Genomic DNA, 8,399 nt, shown 5'->3' on the forward strand with positions numbered 1-8,399 from the left:
CACCACGGTCATCTTCTTCTTCGGAGCCATGGCAACGAAGGAACTAATGTACTAACTACAGACTAGATTCTCACAACTAACGCCCCCAACCTGGCGCGCCAAAGATGTCGGGGAAACCGATCACCTATGGGGTCACAAGGATCCCTTCTACATTCGGCGGGGGGTTAGTTGCACGAAGAGCAGGTCAAGCCGCTAGCACACAGGGGATTTTTATCCAAGTTTGGGCCACGGAGATGCGTATTACCATGGTCTTGCTTTGTCTGGTTATATGTGTGTTCTTGAGCTCTTGAACTAACTACGATGTGTGCTTTGTCCAAAAGTACGAATCCTCTCTCTGTGCGCCTTGGGCCTCCTTTTATACACAAAGGGGTTGCCACAGTGGCACACAGGAGGGAGCAAGCTACAGTCGTACGAGCTTATCGTTCAATCAACGTAGGACAAGCGCATTTAATGCATTGCCTACGTGTCTTCTCGCTTTATTGGGGACGGTAACAGAGGCCATATCATCCTTCTCCGCTCCTCCTCGCCTCGCCACGCGTCCGGCCGATGAGGCATGCAGCGGCACGCTGGCCAACCAGCTATTGTGTTGGCGAAATGATAGGCTTCCATGAAGATCTACATGCCGTCACGGAGGTGCCTGCTTAGCTGGCACGCCTATCATTGCACTGGAGTGGTGGTGAAGTGGCGAAACCTTGTCGGGTGCGGGTTTGGCCGCAGCCTAGCGATCGTCCCCAGCAAGGCTTGTCGGGAGCCTTGGAGTCGTCCCCGGCAAGGGTCTTGCCGGGGGTCTACGTCTTCTGATCCCACATGGATTTGTGGGCTGCTAATCTTCATGAGGGGCTGCATGCTATTAGGCATGTGCTCTCCAGATCTTAGTCTTAACATTGTCGATGGTGTCAGAGCTCTCTACCCCAAGGGTTGTGGCCCTGCTAGTCTCTTCGCAAGCTGCCCCGGCAAGGAGCTTGCCGGGGGCCTCGCAGGCCGCCTCGGTAATGCTTGTTGCCGGGCGTGGCCCTGCTCGCCTCCTGCTGCTTGTTAGCTTGAGCATCTATTTTGATATTCCTCATACCTGTCCTGCCTCCTCCCGTCCTCCTCTGCTTCGCCAAGCCCTGCTATGGGCGTGGCTGCGACTGCCCGTGCACAAGTAAGGGGTACAGAAGTACCCACACTTTTATACACCGACGCTAGGGTGCATACTTTCACTAGTGCAATCTCTCAACAATGCTAACATAGTTGGATCATATGATTATCCCTCAAAGTGCAATAAAGAATCACTACGAAGTTCCTATTAGCGGAGAACAAAAGATAGAAATTGTTTGTAGGGTACGAAACCACCCCAATGCTATTCTTTCTGATCAATCTATCCTAGAGTTCGTACTAAAATAACACAAAGCTATTCTTTCCGATCAATCTAACCAAGAGCGCGTACTATAATAACACCATATGACACACATCAACCAACTCTAATGTCACCTAGATACTCCAATGTCACCACAAGTATTTGTGAGTTAATTCTACGATATGCATCAAACAACATCATCATCATAATATTCATCCACACAAAGAACTACAAGGAGACTCCAAAGTTTCTATCAGAGAAAAGATAATAAAAACATGCATCAACCCCTATGCATAGATTACCCCAATATCACCTTAGGAATCTGCAAGTTGACTGCCATAACATACATCAAGTGAATCAATATGATACCCCATTGTCACCTCAAGTATTCATACCACAAGGCATACATCATGTGTTCTCAGATCTGAACATTCAATCCGACAAGACAAGACTTCGAAGGGTAAAGATTCAATTCATCACAATAAGAGTCGAGTTGGGGAGAAACATCATATGACCCATCTATGTTAACAAAGCCCATGATATATCAAGATCATGACATCTCAAGATCATGAGAGAGAGAGAGATTAAACACATAGCTACTAGTACAAACCCTCAGCCCCAAGGGTGGGCTACTCCCTCCTCATCATGGTGGCCGCTGGGTGATGAATATGGCCATTGGTCATGATCTCCCCCTCCGACAGGGTGCCGTAACAGGCTCCCGATTGGTTTTCGGTGGCTATAGAGGCTTGCGGCGGCTAAACTTCTGATCTAGGTTCTCCGCGAGGGTTTTTGTTGGGGATATGAATACTGGGTATGACTTGCCCAGGAGGGGCCGGGTCACACCACTAACGGTTCATCATGAAAAGGCCCAAGAGGATGATGAAGATGGTGGTTCATAGAGCAAGCTTGCTGAAGGCCAAAGACCCGGAGGCGACTTGAGGCCCATGGGTATGAACCGCCATATGTTTAACTTGTATGTTAAGCAAGCTTAGTTGGTCACCAAGCCGGACACGTTGTGTATGAGCTGGCCGGGACTCTGTAAGCCGCCGGGCATCAACCTGTGTATATAAAGGGGTGACCCGGCGGCGGGTTAAGTCAAGAAAAAACAGATCAAGAACTAGGTCAAGCGCATTCTCTCCCTGGTAATTGAAACCCAAGCAATACAACCTAAAGCAGGAGTAGGCTTTTACCTCATTGAGAGGGGCTGAACCTGGGTAAACCCTCTTTGTCCTTTGTCCCATTTTTAACCCCTTCAAGCTAACCTAACGACAATGGCTCCACACCTAGGTCCTCTTGCTAGGGCATATGTTGTGTTAAATCCACGACAGTCATCACCCACCATGGGGCCGGCGCACGGTGATTTTGAGTTCTTGAAGGGAAACTTCCCATGGATCAAGGGATACGTTGTGGGCCAGATGACCAAGAGTCGTCGCGGCAAGCTATACATCAACGACGTAGGCTAGGGCCCAGAGGCCGGCTCAATCAAGTACGAGTACCGGGTCCCCTTCGGTGGAATTCATGTCTTCATCGGCAAGATCGGCGAGTCAGAGCCTGAGCCGGACATCTGCACCGACATCATCGAGATGGGTCAGCACGCATGACCCGCCAAGGTTCAAGCCGCCGTGAAGCACGCCTTTGTTGGTTTCATCCATGGGGCGGATCTTGAGGAAGGATCTGTGTCCAGTGGAGAGACGGCCATATACTCTAGTGATGAGTCCTTAGCCGGCGAGACCAATTATATATATCAATTGCAAGATGGTGGGCTTGGGGGTTGTTCCGATGGCGACAGTATTTCGGACCGCTGTGAGCCGCCTAACCGGGTTGCGATCCTCATGGCCGATACACAGCCGGTGCAGAATTCTTCAACTGTGGCAGCAATGATCTCTGTTTCAGCGACTGCTATGGCAGCCGGGGCAGGAGGCCCTGTGCGCCAACCAGCTCAAGTTTTATCTGAACTTTTGGAGGCTCTGGCAACTTTGCTGACAGTGGATGTAACCCCGGCAAACCAAGCGTAACATAACATGGTCGTTGCGAAGTTACGTGATGAGATAGCTCAAGCTAAGGAGGATCTTAACACTGAGAATACCCGGATGGCAATGGAACAAGCAGCCTTGGAGAGGGAAGCACAACAGATTCAAGCAGAAAATTTTCGCTTGAGCTTGGACCAGAATGCATCAAATGCTGCCTTTAACAGAAGGCCCCAGAGTCGTCTACCTCCGGTGTATGATGCAAGAAACGTTTTCAATACGCCTGGGGCAGGAACCAGTAACCCTCCCATGGTGGATCAATGCACTAAGGCGCCTGCAGCCGGAGGGCCGGTTCAGCCACGTGCTGCAGACCCCCCATGTTTAAATTTGACTCCACCTCAGCATGTTCTGACGCCAGCTGGTCATTATTCTAACCCTGTGGACAATATGATCGCCGTGGCTACCCGATTGGCGGGTCTCCCTATTCAAGACAAGTCACCAGCTGCGATGGAGATATGGTGAGCCGGAGAGCTTCTTCAGATAGCAATGGCTCAACAGGCGGCTTATTCATACAGTCGTGAACGGATTCACTCGACCCCGTGACCAAACCGAAGTTATAGCAAGCACATTGATTCGCTAGTTGTGTCGAGCAGTGAGCGACACCATAACCAGCCTCGTAAGCCTGACCCACCGTGCGCTGGTAATAACACCCAGGCTTTGGTTGTCGGTGTACAAAAGTAGGGGCTCTGCTTTTGACCCCTTTACTTGTGCACGGGCAGTCAGAGCCACCTGCCGTGGCTATGCATAACAGGGCAGGAAAGGGAAGCCGGAGAGAAGCCGAAGGCACAAGACAAACAAGGCAACATCAAGAACCAAGGCCACAAAGTGCAGATTGGCGAAGCAGGTTTCCCCGGCAAGACCCTTGCTAGGTGCAGCCTCCACAGCCCCGGCAAGCCCCTTGCCGGGGCAGCTCACCCACACCATTTGAGCAGGCCACCCTCAAGCCACGGTCTCCAACAGCCATGTTGGACCAGAGCTCGGAAGGCACCTCCATCGTGACATGCAGATCTTTGTGAAGACGTAGAATGCTCAAGATCAGATAAGTATTGGAAGGCAACAATCCTCACCAAGATCCTTACTGAAGGAATCCACCAGACCCCCAGTGAGATCCTTGCTGGGGATACCAGCGCGCCATGGCGGGACCCTTGCTGGGCCACCCGACAAGACCCTAGCCAGGCCACCCGACAAGACCCTTGCTAGAGGCAACAGCAGGGCCACTGCTAGGCCCGCACCAACCAACTCCCTGCCGCCGTTCGCATGTAGCTGCCAGCCCAACCAGCTAGGCAGGCACCTATGTGGCAACATGCAGCTTCCAGGCCAACTCAACACGCACCTACATGGCGGCATGCAGATCTTCGTGAAGGCTCCACCACCGCGCCACCTCAGCTGCTTGCCTGCCTACATGGCACCACATGCATCGCTGGCCAGGGCGCGTGTCGAAGCAAGGAGGAGCAGCGACGGACGGGGCGGGCCTCGCTCCCATCCCCGATAAAGCGAGGGACACCTAAGCCTCGCATGAAATGCGCTTTATCCTGTAATACCAACGATAAGCTCACAGCGCTGTAGCACTTTCCACCTCATGTGTGCCACTGTGCAGCCCCTTTCGCCTATAAAAGGAGGCCCATAGCGCACTGGAGAGGGATTCGGCTCTTTGGAACCTAGCAACACCCGGAGGTAGTTCAAGAGCTCAAGAACACTTAATACATCCACCAAAGCAGGATCATAGGGTTTTACGCATCTTTGCGGCCCGAACCTGGGTAAATCCCATTTGTGTTGTCTGCTAGTACCGCTCTTCTCACGATCCTGCACCCTGCAACCGCAGTAGGGATTCCAGTGATCCCATAGGTGTCGTTTCCCACTGACATCTTTGGCGCGCCAGGTAGGGGGTCCAATTGTGAGAATCTGGTCTAGCAGTTGGCCCAGCAGTTCATCATCGCCATAGCCCCTGCGGAGAAGGCGGCCAAGAGAGCGGTGCTGCCTGCTAGCACAAGGGACGCCAGGGCGGCGACGAGAAAGATAAGTCATGCCAACCTTTACAACTCTTCTCCTTAATATAAGGTTATCATCCTCGGAGATTCTGCCTATGCATGGAAAACCTGTACACAGAGGGGCCCTCCCGCGATTGGCAATGCCCTTGTGCTGTTTCGAGTCTGCTCAACAGTCCAAGCGGCCGCGTTGAGAGCGGCAGGGTAGCCTTCCTTCGTCGGCAACTCTCTCGACTCTGACTCGAGTCAAACTCGACAGATCGAGCGGCCGTGTTGGGGGCGGTAAGGTGGTTTGCTCGGCAGCAAGCACAACCGGCAGGCTAATGAGGATTCGTCCTCAAGACGCCGCCCTGGGTTTACGCGCTGGTAGACCTACCCAGTAACGTAGGGCGGACATGTAAAGGAAAATCGAATAGGAAAATAACATGCATAACGTCAAGAGTACTGAAGAGTTATATTACATAAATTGTCGCCGTGGTTCTAACTAAAGATAGCGATTGTCTTGGTCATGAACTTACAACGGCGGTAAGGGACGAGGTGGCTAGTCCCGGCGCTGGCCATCCAACCTCTTGATTTTGTCGATGCGCTTGAGGATGGGCTTGATACGCTCATTGAGCGCCGCGATGTCAGCATCCTCCGGCAAGCTCTTCAGCACAGCTTCGAAGTCGAGGTCAGGATGCCAGTGCGCTATCTTGGCAAGCACCCTGGTCATGACACCCCGGTAAAGTATCCGGGACTCCTCGGCCAGGGAGGCCGTCCAATCAGAGTGAAGCCGCTCCAGAGCACCGACGACCTTCTCGAAGTACATGGTCAGGTTGGCATTGGGGCTCAGGCTCGCCTCCGGGGCGTACCTCATGTTCGCCATCCCCATGATACCCAGTTGCGTGGCGGCCGATTCCAAACAGCGGCGAGGCGTTCGAGCCAACGTTTCTCGCCTGCCATGTGGTCCTCGAGGTTGGCGGTCTCGTTCATCTGCAGCTGCTTCTCCATCTCCAGCTCCTTGGTCAGGATCACCTCCCGGGTTTTGGCCTCCGACAGCATCTTCTCGAGATCTCCAAGCTTCAGCTTGAGGTCCTTGACGGAGTTGTTGGCTTTGGAGAGTTCTCCGGCCTTGCTGATGACCGCGCCCTGCACCTCCACCAGGGCACCGTTGAGCGTGTCCTTCTCCGTGGACAGCTTCAAGGCATGCTCCTCCAGCTCCTTCACCCTGCCAGCGTAGACCTGAGACTGGGCATTGAGTGCTTCCTCATGCCTCTGCTCCAGCTCTTGGGTCCGCGGCACGACGAGCCTGCCCACCTCTTCATCCTTGCCGCGGAGCATGGCGGCTAGCTTCTCCTCGCGCGTGGCAAGGTCCTCTTCCTGGGTCTTCAGTGCGGCCTCGTGCTGGGTCCGGGCCGCTTCGGCTTCGTTGGCCAATTTCTTCACCGTCTCCTAGGCCTTCTCGACGTCGGCAAGCTTCAGGGTGAGCTCCAGCTCACAGTTGGCTAGCTCGCCCTGGGCGGCCTTCAGCTCGTCCTGGGCCTGGCGGAACCAGTCTTGCGCCTTGGCGACGCACCCTCCAAAGTCCGCCTCCGCCTTCTCCACCACCGCCATCCTGGACTTGGCCTTGTCCATACGGGCACGGTGGAGCGCCTGAAGCTTCAGGAAGCTGGCACCCATGGCCTAGAGCAGCCACTCCTCCAGGGAGCCGACGCCGCCGACGCCTGGCTCATCCACGACCTCGAGCCCGGTGGCGGCAAGCGCTTCCTCGTCAAACACCTCTCCCTCAAAGGGAGCCCTGGTGCTCGACGCTCCAAGGAGGTGGACAAAGAGGTCATCGCTTACCCTCAGGTACCTGCCGGAGCCAGAGGCAGCGGAAGAGGAGGGCACATCATCAAACGCCCCCTCCTCGGTAGTGGCCTTGCCGGCTTCCCCGGCAGGCCCCTTGCCGAGCTCTTCAGCGGGTCCCTTGGCGGCGTCCTCAGTGGCGCCCCCGGCGCTCTCCTCGGCAGCAATCTTCTCTGCCTCCGCCACGGCATCCGCGGCGACGTCCTTGATGACGGTGTCGATGTCCTCTGAACCTACCGAGGAGGGGTCTAGATGCCAAGAAGGAGACTGGGCAGAGCCGAGATCGAGAGCCAATAAGGAAAAGAGAAAAAAACATAAGCAGAAGTGGAGAGTGAGTGGCTTACCCGTGCCAGGCCGAGAGGCAGAAGTCCCTTCTCCGCCGAGATCTAGCGGCGAGGCGAAGCCACCGGCGCCCGTGTTCTCTTCCTCCTCCTTTGTGTGCATGGCCTCGGCGCTTGGTGCCCTTGTCGGGGATGCCCCTCGGGGTGGCGTGGTCGACGGGGGCGGCACGATGGGAGAAGCCCTCTGCGGCTCCCCTTGGTGTTGCTCCCCTCCTGCATCCACGGCAGGGTCAGTACCAAAGCGTCGTGCATTACGCACGTTGACAAAGGATGGGTGATGGACTCACGCTGGGGGTTGGGCTGGGGGTTGGGCTGGGGGCTGCTGTCCGGGCTGCTCAACACCACCGGCGGCATAGTGGAGGTGCCTGCCGGGGGCTGGACACTCACCGAAATCCTTGCCCTCTTCACCCTCTGGGCGAGCGTCTCCATGTCCCTGCAAGATAAGGATAATTCAGAATGGACGACACCATTGGAGAAAAAAAGAAAGGGCAGGGAGAAAGCAGAGTTTACTATTCCTCCTCCTCCTCCTCCTCTGCTGTCTTCTTCTTCCTCTCCGGGCTGAGAGGCCTGAAGTCAAATGCAATCCCCGCGCCGATGTTTGCCGACGAAGGGGGAGGCGATGGCGTCCGAGTGCGCATGGACGATGAAGAAGCAGATGCCTTCTTCTTGGATGCCACGACCTTCATTGTTTTCTTCATCGCCACCGCCCTCGTCTGGCGCCCAAGCGCTTCCTGGGCTTGCCGCAGCTGTGTGGCCCGGTCGAGGCGGACCAGCTCGTCGGAGGTGTCCCTCCGCAGGATCCGCCCTTTTTTGGCGATTGGAGGATCGACAGTCGCGGTCTTCTCCCCCCCCGCCCTCCTCCGACGACGACCCGTCGGCT

The sequence above is a fragment of the Triticum aestivum genome, chromosome 4B, assembly GCF_018294505.1.
Source record: "Triticum aestivum cultivar Chinese Spring chromosome 4B, IWGSC CS RefSeq v2.1, whole genome shotgun sequence".
NCBI lineage: Eukaryota > Viridiplantae > Streptophyta > Magnoliopsida > Poales > Poaceae > Triticum > Triticum aestivum.